Below are 16,756 nucleotides of genomic sequence, written 5' to 3' on the forward strand. Positions count from 1 at the left end.
CCTAATATAAATTGCATCATACGGTTTAAACAACCGAGCGGGCAACTGTTTAGTCATAATCTGATTTGTATCAGGGCGATTTCATCACCAGTTTGTTAATATCTCCATAACAACTGGAAACAATTATTTGTTTGTTCCAAAAATAGGCAAAACTTTACCGGACAGCTGATTTCCACCAGATTCCGTGAAACAACTTTTTGTCATGCACACACACACTTTTACCATCAACTCAAACCACAAACTATGCCCTCCAGTGCTGCGCGATCCCCTATAGTCTCGTTTTGTTTTGGTTTTTTGAGATCACAATCTTTCTTACTCAGAGAGAAACTAAACTCTAAAATTTCGGTAGTTTTTAAGTTGCGTTCCTTAACGTAAGCTAAATGAATGCGCTTAACAGGTTTGAAATGTATGTTGTGAGAGTGCACTCTGACTATAAGCAGCCATCAAAAGCCTACACAGGATCATCCTCCAGAGCCTGTGAAAGAAAGCCTCATGCAGGATAATTAATACCTTAATCTCTTCTTCATCTAACATCTAAATATAACTTTAAACCTAAAACCAAGTCTCAATCCTCAAACAGCTCTTTGAAAGTATTTTTCAACTCAAACTAGTCACAAACATAGACAAGTACACACAGACACACACACACACATGCGCACACACTCATTCGCCTGTTTTGTAAGTGTCTCAGAGGGCCGCTGTATATCAGGCAGCAGAACAGAGATCAAGCAGATCAGCAGATGAGAGTGATTAGTGATGAAGAGGAAGTCACGAGTGTGTTCCTCATCCGAAGCCACACACACAAACATGTAACGCAGCGCAGACAGAGAACACATGTGACAAGTGCAAATGACAACAGGCTGTAACAGCACATTCATGCCGAGTTAAACACTTTAAATGTGAGTATGATGGTCGAAAAATGATACAGAAAAAAGAGAACATAGAAAAGAAGAAGCACCCAGATTAAGTATGTTGGCGATAAGTGTGTGCTCACGTTTACAAACCATGCTTGGCTACATATCTTGTAACAGATAAAACACAAAAACTACTTTAATAAAAATATCCAGACAGTCCTCAAGCCTTTAAGGTATCCTTTCAGAGAGTTTTAAACTATAAGGTTACATTTTATATCTATTAAAGGTTTTTAAAGAAAACCATTTCCATCAAAGCTTTTATTTCATTCACATCTTTCCTGCTTCTGTGTCCTTATTTTAGCATTAAATGCTTTTAAATTGAATAATGCTAAACTCATTCTCAAAATGTTAACACTGTTGATGTCATTTTTATTTAATTATCCAGTTTTTTTTTCTTGAAACCTACAATTTTCTCTCAAATAACTGTTGAAAGTACAAAACAGGTAAACGTATTTTTAACATTTTCATTTTCATGTCATTCAGAGCTAAACCTTAAATGTCACCTGTGTTGGTTTATTTATCAAACAACACTATTGAACACTACTGTTAATAGCAGTCTGTTTTCTGTTTTGCCACTTGGTGTAAAAACCTTCTGTGTTATGTTTAATGGTGTTGGAAAAATTAAATATGAATACCTCTTTTTTTTTTTTGCTAAAATTAACCAGCAGTTATTTTTCTCTTCTTGCTAGCTTCTCTTATCTTGGTACAAAAGTGTTGCATCAGTGTCTGATAGGGAAACGTGCTGTTTTTTTATTTAGGCTGTGCGGTTACATGTATTTTCCTGTCAGGAAATCAAAACTGAGCCAAGTTTAGTCTGTTTATTAAACAGTAAGAGGACGCTAGATAGATAATTGTATGTCTGCTTGGGCTAAAAAACTTGTTTAGCCATAATTTATTAAAAAAGACGGGCACTTAGAGCACACTGAGCAAACAACTCAGTGAACACTGATTCTATAATTTAAAGAAGAACACAAAATTGGCCTTTAATGTAAAAATAGAAAAACACTGTCAGGTTTGCCCTGGTTTTTGACTGCCCAGCGTGTCAGCATGTAGCATTATTGCAAATTAGATTGTAAACAAAACAGATAAACAGTACATTTTAAGCCAGACTTTGCATTTGTTCCCTACATAGATGTCAACAGATTCTTACAATGTATATGCGCTTACATTCACAATATAATTTTAAAGCTGAATCAAAAAAAAGAATCATATAATGAAATGTTCTTTAACTTTTCCTTTACAGCTACAAGTAATTTTTTTTTTTACCTGTTACAAAAAATTGTCATGGAAAGTTTTAGATGACATCAGCGGCTAAGTGATGAGACTCGTATGAGAAAAAAGCATCAGGTTTCCTCACAAAGAACCTGTAAACAACTGAGAACCAGAAGTGTGTACGTGTTTCTTTGTCTCCCTATTCCTGGCAGTGTGACACACACACACATACACACCCTTCTCTCTGTGGTTCTCTCTTCTCTTCCACAGGATGGAGGGCTTGATGTCCATTTTTAACGAGAGCGACAGCCTTTGAAGTTGGTAATGATTCAAAAGACACGATTACGCTCTTTCTCTCTCTCTCCTGCCTCAGCGCATGCACAAATATCCACTACTATGTGACGTAGTTTTTCTTCCTCTTTAGGTTTTAATACCCGATTTGTTTTTAATGCTAAAAAGGTGCAGTCACTTCCCCTTCACATTTTCTTATGCAGTCTTCTCAAAAAACTTTAACTTCAACTTCCCCTGCTGAAATTCACACAGAAACCTATATATTGTACATATATAAACACCCCCCACACTTCCACTATAAGAACCAAAGCATGCAGACTCTTTAACTTTACACTCACAGATATCTTATTTCAACACAGTGGATGTTTATGTGCTGCTATAACATTCCCTAGGGAGGTCAGTCAAGTTCTTCCAGACTGGTTTAGGGAAAAAAAAAATTAATTTATTGATGGCTTTGGACCCATGGGAAATGTTTTGAAGTCTAGAGACAAAGAATGCTGAAAAAACACTGTTCTCTGAAGTGTTGCTCTGTGCTGTAGCACTACCATTTTCCCTCATTTAAACTCTTAAAAGTAAATGAAAAATGAAAAAACAGCCAAAGGGACGTCCATATACTTTTGGTGTCCAAATCTGACATGCAGACTTGCACATACACATATGTATGTTCATCGTTGTAAACAAACACACACACACACACGGTCTAGTTGGTCTGAGAATGCAACACAAATGCTCTCTGGAGATGCTGTCCGTTTCCAGTCATTCCCTTACAAACACACACGGGGTGCAACCTGTTATTATTAACCTCGCCGCCCTCTAATAGGCAGGTGTTCGGAAGAGACAGGACGGGCAGACCCACTGAGAGAAAAAGAGAGAGTATGACGGGAAGATGTGGATGATAGGGGCAAGCGAGCTATTACACTTTGATCTCTGCCTTCATCCCACAGACACTCTTGCACACACACCATTAATAAGCACCGTGTGTCCCTTTCCTCCTCCTGCCTTGGGGTCAGGACATCAAGTTGGGTACCTAAGTGTGTGTGTGTGTGTGTATTGCTGTGTGGCTCCTGACTGTCTGGTATTGTCACAAACAAGGCTGTGTTCAAAATGACATTACAGTCTGTTTAGTATTTCCTCTGTTGTGTCACAAACATGTCCTATAACCATAGCAGCCTTTAGGATCTCACTTTTAACTCACTCTGCACCCCTGAGTTGTGTTAAATAGGGCTTTCCAGCTCACGCTCCAATTTCATCGGCAATGTCTTTGGCTTAAAGTCGTCACAGGTCCTCAGCAGTATGTATATTTCAAAAATTCAAACAAACTTGTCATTAATTACATCTCTGTATAACCTGCAAGAAACATGTTAGTATGGCCGATTGCACTGTGCTGTTTGACAGGTGAGACAAGGGGTCAAATGATAAGAAAATATATTGAGAATAATTACTTTTCCCACTACACAGACACATTAGCATTAGCGGGATCCACATTGCAGTGCTCATGGAGACCAATTTCAGATGTTGTTCAGGGCACAGAGACAAGAGAATTAACCTCAAAGTGGGAGGTTTTCCATGCCTTCAAATCCATGGAAAACCACCATGCATTTAGGGGAACTCATTTGCCTTGTTTTTGTACCTCCTGCATTAGCATTAAGGCTACAAAGCTTTAAGGCTGTGACCGTTCCATTCACAGCCTTAAAGCTTTGTAGCCTTAATGTAATCCTCAATTATTGCGTTTTAAAAATGAAGACACCACATCAGCTGCTAATGCACAGCACAGCAGTAAGAAAATATGCAAACAAAGGAAGATATTCTTGTTTTTCTTATTTATTTTATATGGAAACAACAGGTGGTGCTGCTGTGGCAAAGCTATCATTAGTTTACTGTTCAGAAGAGTTTTTTTCATTACCAGAAGTAGTTAGGAGAGTTTTGTTTTTAAGTACACAGAAGAAAGAAGGTTAGTTAGAAGTACTTACTAAAAAGTAAATTACAAATAACTTTGGATCACTCGTGAAATAACTCCAATGGGACCACCAAACGGGTGCAAATGAACCAAAACCTGAACTTAACACCATGCTTGGATGGGTCTTGGTGGATGTAGAGAAGTTGAGGTTTCCCTGTTTTAGACAGAAATTCCCAGCTGCGTTAAACGCAGCTGAGGGACTGGGCAGCGTCATTGGTTCTACCTTTTTTAAAGTAGTTTAACATGATTCTGCTTAAGATAGTTATGGTCTAAAGTGCTTTGTGCAGTACATTAATTTAAACATCTTAAGCTGGCTCCAAATGAAACACACTGAACAAAAGCCAGATGGAGAGTGGCTGCTGGGATAAATACCATCTGACCAGGTGAGATGAATTTTCCTGATGACTTGACTCCAATACCCAGACACCAACACACCCAACACAGAAAGTGTGGCTAATTAACAGAAATGCTAATACATAAAAAAAGGATAAAGTAATGCCACTATTAATGTTTTCCCCCCACACAAGAGCCTGGTAACTGCACAAATATGTGCAGTCTTGTGTCTGGACAAGAGCAGACAGGCATGATGATGCAATACATACTGTAATTTAGCTGATATCAACAAGTTGTCAATAACTAATAAAATTAAACTCGGGTTAGTGATAAACATCCTCCGAGCCATCATGCACTCCCCCTGTGTTCCAGTAACTGTATAAAACACTTCCTCAGTGACCACATCAGACGTTTTGTAGAAAAGTTGTTGATATGTAAAACATGTGAATGATCTGCAGGAGAAAATGTTGTCTGCTGCGGTTTTAAGACGAAGAGAAGAAGAACGTAACTCCATATGGCTAAAGAATAAGAAGGGGGTGTACGGAGTAATATTACTGCTTTCTGCTGAGTCACCTCTTCGTACATGTGACCATATTCTGATGGCAACATGCAGACATGTTTGTAATCACAGCAAACTGCTGTGATTCTCTAAACTGGTTCTGGATGAAAATAAGAAATAATTAGAATATATTTAACTATTTAAGTTGAAATATTATAATGAGCAGACATGGCACTTACAAAATCCTGGATATTGCAGGATCCTGTAAGACTGGGTTTGTATGACGCACACCCTCCTTTTCCCCCTGAAAAGCCAGTCATCTGCTTTAGAGGAAACCTTGCAAGTCAACTGTGTTGTTGAAAGCTCACAGCTGAGAGTTCCAAGTGGCCGGAAGCCAGATGGTGATGGGAATCGAATAGAAATAAATAAGTGCAATAGACCAAGTGTAATGGCCTTAATCAGTAGTATATTAAAAAGCAGACAACAAGCAGCACTCAGATTAAATCCAGAATTACAGTTTTCATGAATAAAGCTGGGGTCAAATACCAGTAAGGAGTCTTTAAAAGGCAAGAGGGAGAGTACAAAATTCAAACAATGCAAAAATTGACGGGAAACAGAATCACAGAGAGGAAGGACAGCCGATGACAAAAAAAACCCAACAACAAGATGAGTCATTTCACAAAAAATAGGAAAGCGTCCAGATGGGTCATTAAACAAACGACAGAGACCATTTTGTTGGCTCTCTGTGACCTAAGTCACAGAAATAATTTAACTTTCTCGACAGAAAATATTATTACCCAGTGACGTCCTCATGCATGAGATCAGCAGACACATGTGTACGACTACACGGCCAAGTGCACAAAGCAGCCATCAGTCTCACAGCAGCTTCTGCTGCGGTGAGTGTTAATCACATAGAAAGTAAATTTCTTTGGTTGGGTAGCTCGCAAACAGTCAGCTGTGGACACCAAGTAGAGTGGAGTAAATAATCCAACAATTAAATTCAAAATTCTTTTAGTTGCCTCCAGATGCTCTATATTGTAAGGTAAAGACCCTACACCAATACAGAGAAAACCCCAACAGACAACCATTCTCCCATGAGCAAGCACTTGGCGACAGTGGCAAAGAAAAACTCTTTTTAAAGGCCTCCAGCAGAACCTAGCTCAGGAATGAGCAGCCATGTGGCAGGCAGGTGAGGAGACACTCAATTTGGAGCCTGGCTTACATCCATACTGGTGCACTGTAGCACCAGTGCAGCAGTCTGCACAACAACAAAAAAACAAGAGGTCACAAACATCAGAAAAGAGCCTCATAAATTTACGCCACTCTGACCCATGTCACACCAGTGGATGTAGAAAATCTGACAGTGCAGTGAAGGTCACAACACCAGCGCACATTTCACACGTGCTTATTCACTTTAACATGTAATCACAAATGATCAGGAACACTGGGTGCTTGTTTCGCTCGTTTCCTTCTCATTGTTGTACCGCCAGCTGCTGATTTGAGTGTGGAATTGTTTCTGTTTTATAATACGTGTGTGTGTGTGTGTGTGTGTGTGTGGGGGGGGGGGGGTGGCGGGTATTCAGTGATCATTTCATAACATCCATGTAGTGTGCGTGATAAAAAGACTGAAGGGGTATGTGCGGTTTTTATGAACCACATGAAGTAATACACTCACTTCCTGTATCATCCTGTAAGATGATGTGCTCTTTTCTTTACATACACACACACTTATACACACACACGCACATGTACACACACAAATGCATAAAAGTTGTGGTTGCATAATTTTGGAAAATCCGTTAAGGTATTTTAGATAACAGATATCTTACCACATCTTTGGCATTACTTTTGGATATTGTTTCATAACATAATACTAAGTATGAGAGAAGATCTGAGGAACACAGCTGTGTCTAATCAGTAATATTTTATTTCAAAGGAGGAACCAAATATGGAGTGGGAGTGTTTCAATACACACTGAAAACACACCTTACTAGGTAAACGACGTTAATGCTTGCCTGTTCATTAATGTAGTTCAACTGCATTTGTGCCATTTTTTTGTGGCGTTAACTAGTAAAACTACAAACAAGGAAACCATACCACTGCTTTGCTGCTGTAATTTAACCCCCTCCAACAAAGTCACTGTTAAGGCATGCCGAGACAATGTGTTCATCGAACAGCCACACCACACACTTGTTCAGAGCATGTGGGAAGCATGTGCGCAAGTCAGTTTGAACATTTATAAAGTAGTTTTAACTACATTTTCCAGGAAACTATAACCAAACTACGTGGCACCCTAATGTCGTTTTCAGGTTGTTTTTCACTTGGAAGCAATTAGTAGTTTGAAAAACTTGTAGTCGTAGTTTTGGAGTCAGTGGGGGGAATTTGTTGGGGAAAAATGGATTTCAAAACTTAATGGCGGCCCTAAAGGAAAAGTCATGTGTTGAGATTTTTTTTTCATGAATGTGTACTAACAGACTGATATAGCAATTCAGTGGGGGATCCCATCAACATGGTTAAAAATACAACATATGGCATTAGTCTTTATTGATAAAAAGTTGCTTGTGAAGAAAAGATGGAATTAAATCTTGTCCAACATCTTTATTCTTTTGATTAAAGACAAAGAGGAAACCATTAGCCGAGGAAGGAAAGCTCTTATTGGTAACAGACAGCAACAGGATTTATGGAAAATGTGATCTTAATTTGGATAAATATTTGGCTCCCAATAGTCTTGTTTGTTTAGAGTGTGTTTTGATGATGTAGTGGAGTCAGTTTGATAGTGACACACTGATGTTTAAAAGAACTTCCTCCTCTTTAAACTTTGACACAAGACGTTGTTTATTAGTTGGCTGGATATCATCTGTCAGCAAGACATTAAAAAAAAGCTTCCGGTTTCAAATTTTTGGGAAATAAAAGTGGATTTATTGGAAATCAGGTCTAGGAAAAGGGTGGGGGCGATTAATCTGAGTCAACTGGCTGGACAAGTGACCCTCCTCTGCTGCATGTGAGCGGCATAATGACGCGCTGTAATATGTTTACTGGAAAACAGCCGTGGGGGACGCCACTCGGTTTCTGAAAACGTCACTCTGAAACGGAGCTTGAAGGAGATTGAGAGTATGCTAGTGTGTACAAGTGTGTATGGCGTGGGTGTTGAAGGGTTTGTTTGGTTTTTGGTTACATCATGATAGAAACTAATCACAACATTTCGGGGGGAAATGACAAAATCTCCCAAGAGACAAATGGTTTATCAGTAAATGGAGACGTGAAAGAAGAAGGTTTAAATCGCTGCATGTGTACATGAACTGTAAGCTTGTGTGGACATCAGTTTGTTTTTTGGTTTTTTTTTTGTAAATTTATAGTCGTACAGTAAGTACATACATGTTTCCAAGTGTCTCTATAAGTGTGTTTATGTTTTTCGTAATAAGTGCATGCACTTTATGTTGTTTGAGCGAGAACATGTGTGGGCGTGCATGAGCGCATAAATCAAGAGTATTTTCATGAAATACTCTAGCAGTGCTTTTGCTGTTTACTGTCACTTTTTCGCCACCTCGTATGTCTGTCTGGCGCTACGTCACGATGAGAGACGTCAAGGAGAATCTAAACACCAGGTATGCAGGATGTTTCAGCCTGCTGCTGGATTATTTCTCATTCTTGAGATTGTGTAATGAATCTTGCGGCCATCTGTGGGCCATTTGCCTCAAGGTGCATTAAATTGTAAGTTAAAGACCCTACACCAACACAGAGAAAACCCCAACAATCACATGACCCCGTATAGGCAAGCTCTTGGGAACAGTGGGAAGGAAAGTCTCCCTTTTAACAGCAAGAAACCTCCAGCAGAACAAGGCTCAGGGAGGGGCGGCCATCTGACATGCAGAGACGGGACAAGAGATTATATCATATCATATGTATTTACGTGAGAGACTATTTCCAGTTGTAAGAATCTGTTTGAGGGGGTCTTATTGTGTGCTAGATGAGAGAAAGTGTGAGTGAATGTGATTCTATTGGTATTTTCTGCAGTTTATGTGTGAAAACAACTTCAGCAAAAAGTTGATAATTAGGTCATATATCACCCTGGATAGATAAAAACCAAAAACAACAACAAAAAAAAGGGGCAAAGGGTAGAGATAAAAAAAGGAAATTATTTTTTTATTTCTTTATGTGTTCTTGTTCGTAGTGATACTGGCAGTCGTGTGACAGCAGACCACTGTCTGATTGTTCTCTGTGTCACACTAAAGTTATTCATATCTCACTTTCAACGGTCAGTTAATTTCCTCCATCTGTGACCTCAGCAATATTCAAATTATTCAACAGTGTAACACACAGAGCGACGAGGACAAAGTGCTCCCTGTTAGTACTGCTCCATGAACAGAGACAATTTTTGTATATTACCGGACAAAGACAGTACGCTCTGTGTAGGACGGGCAAGGCTGGTTAATAAGCAATAAAACCAGAACAAAAATATGAAGAATATTAGTGGGTAGTTATATACAATAAGGATAAAAAATGAGTCAACATTAAAAATAATCCTTGATTTCCTGTTGTAATCAGGCCGGTGTTGTGCCAAAAAGTGATTGTCTGCCAAAAACTGATTTCCAGTGTTTCTGTGTATTTTTTATGTGTAATATCTTTACGTATGTTCGTAAATAGACTTCGGTGAACAGGGTTTACAAAGGGGTTACATAAAGAATTAAAAAAGTATCTGTTTTTTAAGTATCTTTACAACTTGTACTTACATTATAACCAATCCGGTCCTTTATCCCCACTTAAAATATTTTTACAGAACTATTGTAATATTTGCTGCCATTTCTGCTGTCCTGTTGGGCAACTTACTCTTACAAAATACATTTTTAATGTTAATTAGATTTTTTTTTACTGCATAAATAAAGGTTATATAAAAGTCACTGCCAAAAACTGATTGCGGCTTCTACCTTGTTACACAAATGTTGTTTGTGGCTCAAGATGACTTTATGTCATCCATAAGGGATCCATTTGACATATGTTTAACATATTATAGCCCAACAAGTTACTTATAGCACTTTAAATATGAGCAATCGCTTTTTGGCAAATACCGGAAATCAGTTTTTGGCAGACAATCACTTTTTGGCACAACACCGGCTAAGGGAAACAAGCTGCTGACCTGAGGATCACAAGCAGTGCCTTAGTTCATAAGGTGTGGCTAAATTTATACAACACGTTCTCACTCCCAAAGCGTAACATTTTACGCTAGGTGACAAATCGTCAACATATTACGTTTTCGGCTACCCACCACGTTCCTAAATGACGACCTCGGAAAAATGAGGAAATATGAGAACCGCATGGACTCAATCAACACATGTTCGCTCTTTTCCTTCAAATCGCTTAGAAACACGCTCTTTAACATTATTAAAGTCCTGGTTAAGATCAGGAAAAAGGTTATGGTTAGGGCTAGGGATAAGGTTAGGTTTAGGGCGTCATTGCACTGGATTTCAGCCATAACCCGCCACGTACCATAAGAACGCCGAAGGTCTCCTTTTGCGTTCATCAGGAACGCCGCGGGACGTGACAAAACGTCGGCATGTTACGCCTCGGGAGTGAGAACGGGCTGATTTATAATATAGGTGGAAATAAACGCATATAAGGCTTTTAAAAATAATTATTGAAAGCTTAAAATCAGTTCTCTCTCTAACAGGTAGCCAGTGTAGTGTAGGATGGCCCACTGTGACTCTAGCTGGGTAAGAAAATGAAAACATACATGCATACCATCAGTCTCTGATTACACTCCATCCAGCTGGACATTGATATTATTCTGCTGCTCTATTTTCCCCACACTTAACGGAAAAAAGTATATGTCACTTTGAAATTAAATCAAAAAGAGGTGAGAAAAAATACTTTAAGTAGAACAAACGGTAGGTTGTTTTTTTCTCCTTTTATCTTTTCTTTGTCTTGCAGATGTGTCAAAAATGTAAACTGAAATGACTCATAATAATTCATAGGAACATTAAATGAAATGGGTTATCTGCACAACGGAATAATTTTCATTTTTCACTAGAGATTACATCACCCTTGTTTACAGTAGTACCCACTCAGCAGTGGAATGGTTTTACAGCAGATTTCTAAGACCTACTTCCTTCCAAATACCAACACTGTTTGCACTCTTTCATTTCAGTGAACCTCCTACCACTTCACGCCTCTCCTCCCACTTGTCTAACATGGCAGCTGGGTATCAAATTACCACACGGACAGGTACAATCAATTTCAATATAAGGGAAATATAAACGTGTCACAGCTTCGAGCCTTTTTTTGTTGTTGAGTTTCCTAAAAAAGAGGACCCAAGGTATTTATTTACCTGCTCAACATAAAGGAAGAATGGACCCAACATTAACTATATTCCAGGTTTCCACTGACAAAGTTTTAGAAAAGTCAGGTTATTACCATGCTACATGTGGCAAATAGGAAATATTCGTGACGTGTTTAATCTAAAGTAATTTATATGTTGACTGACCCCTTATGACTACTTGATATTGAAATAAGACAATCTCTAAAAATGTACACCGTTGAAATGCAGGCTAAAATCACTGCATGATCATCAGGTAACTACCGCAGGCTTGTGTAGAAATGTCTACATTTCTCCAGTATTTCCCCCTAACTGTCCTCAGATGGACGGCATTTTCCTTTAACGTTAACCGTGGGCGTCCCTTTTCTTCAAAACTGTGGGTATCTCACTTTGGTAAGAAGCTGTTCTTGTGAAAGGGAGGGCTGTGTAAGATGAGATAAAGTTTGAAACCTTATCAAACGTTGTGGGGAAATTGGATACCAGATAAACAAAACTCACCTCAGCCTAGGCAAGTGGAAGGCGGGCCTGTCGTTTCGATACGTGCATCTGGAACCGTGGGATATCCCCCCTCCTCCAGAGCTGGGGTAGTGGAACTCGCTGTGTCAACGGGTGGCTTGAGAAGTTTCCCTGATAGTAATAATAAGATTGAACAAACAGGAAAGAGCGATGAAGTGTGCAAAAGTGAAAGATGCTTAGTCAAAGGGTGGGGGCGCACCGAGTGTTTTTAGTTGAGTGATGAGGTAATGGATTCATACTGCTTTCTCATACAGTGACTTTTTACTCTCGGTGGGATCCTTAATAATATGGAGGTGGAATTTGTTTTATCACTTGTTTTCTGCTTAAGTCAGCTGGCTGCTGTTCAGATTAATTTCAGAAGAAATTAGTTTGATGAAATGACGAATGACTAACCAAGTTGGGCTCCTGACTTTAAATGTTTATTTTTAAATGTGATTTTTTTTTTAATGGATTTTGGCTTTCCTAGAATGTATTTCATAAACGTTTCATTCATATTATTGTTTATTATCGGCCCAAAACTTCATATTCCACCCTCGTTCAACTACCATTTATCTCAAATGAAAGGAAACATAAACTTTAATCACATTTTACATGGGTCTGTGATCTTTCAGTAAAAGATAAAACTCATTATTTCATCATGCAGAAAATACAGTTTAAACCTTGAGCCTCTGGGTTTATATTTCTGTAAATTGAGTGACTGAAAAACCTACTAGTGTAAAAGTCAGAAAACAGCATTAATCAATAATAATCCCTTTACAGCATTAAACATGGTGGAGGGCCAAAATGCTCAAGGAATGAAAAATAAAGCCAGTGTGGAGTTGCCAAAAACTGCAAATCCTTCTGCTTCTGCTTTTCAGCAAAAATTCTCATATGTTTAGCATACTACAAAAACATGTATTTCCTCTCTATAACTACTTTACTGTTTAAATGTACAGGGTGTGTATTTTTAACATAAGAAATCACAACTTCTGTGTCATATTTTCAACAGGAATGCCCCTGAATTTCCCACTCTGAATGTCAAAGAAGACCCAACAAAGTGCAATCTCACAGTCCAAGATGGTGGAGTTGCAGCTTTTCTGTGCGACCATTGGTCAGTATTTGCGACTCAGTAATTTAGCCATTTACTGACCCGGCATTGTCTGTGAACATGCTGTAGCAGGCATTGCATTGTATTGCTAGCGACGGATGAATGGCTCTGTCATGAAAAGGAGCAAAACAAACCCTGTTTTTTTCTACTTTCTGATTACTAGTACTCGAACTTGGTCAATTCAGGAGTGATGTCACTGCCAGCTTCAGTTTCCAAAGTAAATGGAAAGCATTATGTGGGTGTTGCTGCTTTGAGTGTCAAGAGGTGCCAGGATAGGCAGCTAGCTGCTAGCTAGCAATGAAGTCTACTGAACCAAAATGGACCTCTCTGCAATGTTTTGGGTGTTTTGGATTTTAAATGCAGGTGATTTTCAGACCACACAAGACATCTGTGACGTACTATTACAGTTTATGGATGCACTTTGCTGATTAGCATTAGCTAATTAATTAGCAATTTTCCAGCTCAGCTAAATATGGTGACATCTGGAGCCCCAAAAAAGAAAACAAAACAAAAACCAAAAAGCTTCAGTTCCAAACTCCAACGCTCCAGAAACACAAGTCCACACACCTGTTGATGATGTCATGGGTTTGTCTATCTTTTATATACCAGACACATTAGGTTTTCCCTTAAGACAGCCAAAACTTGTTGGTTGACCTTACTGCTTTTGTACAGACTGTACTGTCCTTGTCCTGTAACATAAAAATGTTTTCCTTCTTCATTATTTGGTACTAACAGGTTGTCCGTTGTCCTTAGCACTCCATGTGTTACACAGTTATGTGATTTCATACTGTGAGTAAACTTGCTGACTTGAAAATGGGATGCTCTGACTTATTTTAGTATCACACAGAGATTGCAAAAACCACACTGTGCTATCACAACAATGTCACTTGTCACAACAAAAACAAATATATTAAAACATAAGAATTTCCTTTTTCTAACATGTAGCACATATGGCACTCCAATAAACCATGTACTGAATTATATTGATTTATTTAACACTATCGTTAGTCACCCTTTCAATAAAACAGAGATTCTCATTACTGGAAATACTCACTCACTTAAATACATGTGATTATCGTGCGGGTTAGCTCCTCCAGACAGGACATATGACCCCCACCCGGCCACTGTAAATTTGTTATGATTATCACATGGGCTTTGTGCTAGAGAGCTGGAAGGTTACAGACTGTTTTTATTGTCTGATCCAGTCCAGATAGTTGCGTTCTCACATGCAGCTCTATGTCTAGAAAAGTTTGAGGCTGTGGTGGATTTCTGAAAACAGCTTTGAGTTTAAGATCTAAAAAAATGAGTCACTTGTTTGCCTGTCTCCTGCATGGCAGGATAAAAGACAGACCACAGTTAGTGCAGCCCATAGGGCACTGGGAACTGTGTTCCCATTTCCTGCTCTAGTCTTAAAGCTTGGCATTGCACGGAAATAGACATAAAGATTCATGGCTTTCCACTTTTACTGCAGGTTCAGTGGTAAAAGCTTGAATGAGTGAGTTGATATGGTGCAAAAAAAAAAAAATATTAAAAATTAAAAACAGTAATGTAGCCTGTGATGATTTTTCAGCTGTTTGCATAATATAACTCTTTTCGTTAGGCTGCCCTTTCCCTTAATGTTCAGACGTCATCTTTTACTGCTCTTAGTTGATGGGTTTCATCTATGACTGAGCTCTGCTTGTAATGAAAGTAACAGTCACTCTCACACACACATACACATGCAGGTGTTTTCAGTTAATCTGGATGGCTAGACCTTTACTCAGGTTGAAGTTCAGCAGGGCTGTGGTCGGAAATGTGCAGTGTGAGGTCACCATCTTAAATATACAAACAAGAAAGGGGCTACATCAGCATTATTATGTTTTAAAACAAAAGTGATCTCTGTAATCTCCATATGTCATACTAAGCCACCTGAAAACCATGATGCATGACCAGTCAACAGTCATATACACAATACGTGGTCATACTCATTTAACTGTCCCAAAGAAGCACTGTGACAAATCAAGAAAAGGACACGCACTGCTTTAAAAGGCCCACTCAAAACCAAGAACATGGGTGCCTGTGTCATCGTTTCCGAGGTCTCAGTGTCTGCTTTTGCACACGTCAGGACTAAACATTGAGAATATCTTTATCCTGTCTGATGATAACTCATTTTTGTAGATTAGATTTTCTTTAAATGCATATATGTAAGTATGCATGAACAGTTATAAGAACATGTATCTGACTGTGTGCTTATGTGTACTGTTTGAGGGACATTTACTGTCCTTCTGAAAATTACAGAAAAGTACCTTTACCGGATATTAAAAGTAAACTGTACCAGCTAATAGTTGTTAAAGAGTCTGAGAGACCTCACAGTACCTTAAGATGACATTGTCACAGTTCTGGGTCATTTTGACCCAGCATTTTCAGTTTCTTGTATTTTGGTATTTTTCTGTATTGTGGTTCATTAGTTGTCCTGTTTTGAATATTATAATCCTAAGTTTCAGTGTTATTCTGGTTAAGAGTCTTCCCTTAGGTTTAGTTCAGTGTCTAGTCTGTGCCTGTCATGTTTCCTGTTTTACTTTGAAGGTCCATGTCTCATGTTAGTGTGTCCAGTGTTACTCTCCCCTGTCTTGTCATAATGTTTCATTGGAGTCAGCTGTGTCCTCATGTGTCGGCACTTCTCCTGATCACCCCATGTGTGTATTTAAGTCCTCAGTCTTCCTATGTCCAGTGTCACGTCGTCTGTGTTACCTCGTTCCATCTAGTCATCATAGTTCCTCTGTAGTGTCTCTTAATTTTTTCCCAGTGTAGGTTTTCAGTTAGCTGTCACTCCCGTTTGCCTTCGTTTGAGTTGTATTCATGTTATCAGCCACAATAAAGGCTTGTTTTTGGTTTGCAACTCAAGTTCAGTCTCCTCGCCTCTGTCTGTGCCTGTGTCCACCTCATTCACTCCACAGACATCAGGCAAATAAAGTGATAAAGTATTGGTGATGGGCTTTTATAGCCTCTTGAAAGCTCTGGGGTTTTGCAGTCTCCAGTCATATACATCTATTCAGATATTAAGGAATAGATGTTTGCAATTGCACCTATTTTAACTCGGTCAAGAATTATAATAGATTTTCAATTTCTTGTATACAAAATTGACATATTTCCTGAAGCTCAGGAGACATTAAATCAAAATTTCAGTTTATACTTTGAAAATAGATTTAAAGTTTCAGGTTATACATTAATTTGGCCCATAAAAGCAATTGTAAGTAGCTTTTTCTGTTTCTTTTAGGCAGGAATATAACTTGTAGATATATAGTGATGTACTTTCAAGTAATGATTGTATGAAGTGTTTTTTGATGATTAAATATATGCTGCAACTACAGCACATACAGCTATAAATTCAGATAGTAATACAATTATAAATGGTAAGCATTGCTATTCACCTTTTATCAGATTTTCTGTACACTTCATGTATAGTTAATGTTTTTTTTTTCAACCCCCAAATTAAAATAAAACACACAGAGCCACTTCGTTTAGATTTCAACAGTGAAGATTTATATCATAATTTACACATTTTGACATATTCGCTCATAAATAACTATGTAAACAGAATGTAAACAGAGACAGTTCTTAGGGGTATCTCCTCTGGAGTTAAAGCTCTGAACGAAGA

General features: G+C 38.5%; 1 protein-coding gene across 4 annotated transcripts in view; it reads left to right on the forward strand.

Annotated features, from left to right (window-relative positions):
- Positions 1–16,756, forward strand: part of atg5 (ATG5 autophagy related 5 homolog (S. cerevisiae)) — a 445,274-nt gene that overhangs the window by 52,549 nt on the left and 375,969 nt on the right. The window lies entirely within an intron of this gene.

This window comes from Neolamprologus multifasciatus, chromosome 11 (assembly GCF_963576455.1).
Source record: "Neolamprologus multifasciatus chromosome 11, fNeoMul1.2, whole genome shotgun sequence".
NCBI classification, from domain to species: Eukaryota; Metazoa; Chordata; class Actinopteri; order Cichliformes; family Cichlidae; genus Neolamprologus; species Neolamprologus multifasciatus.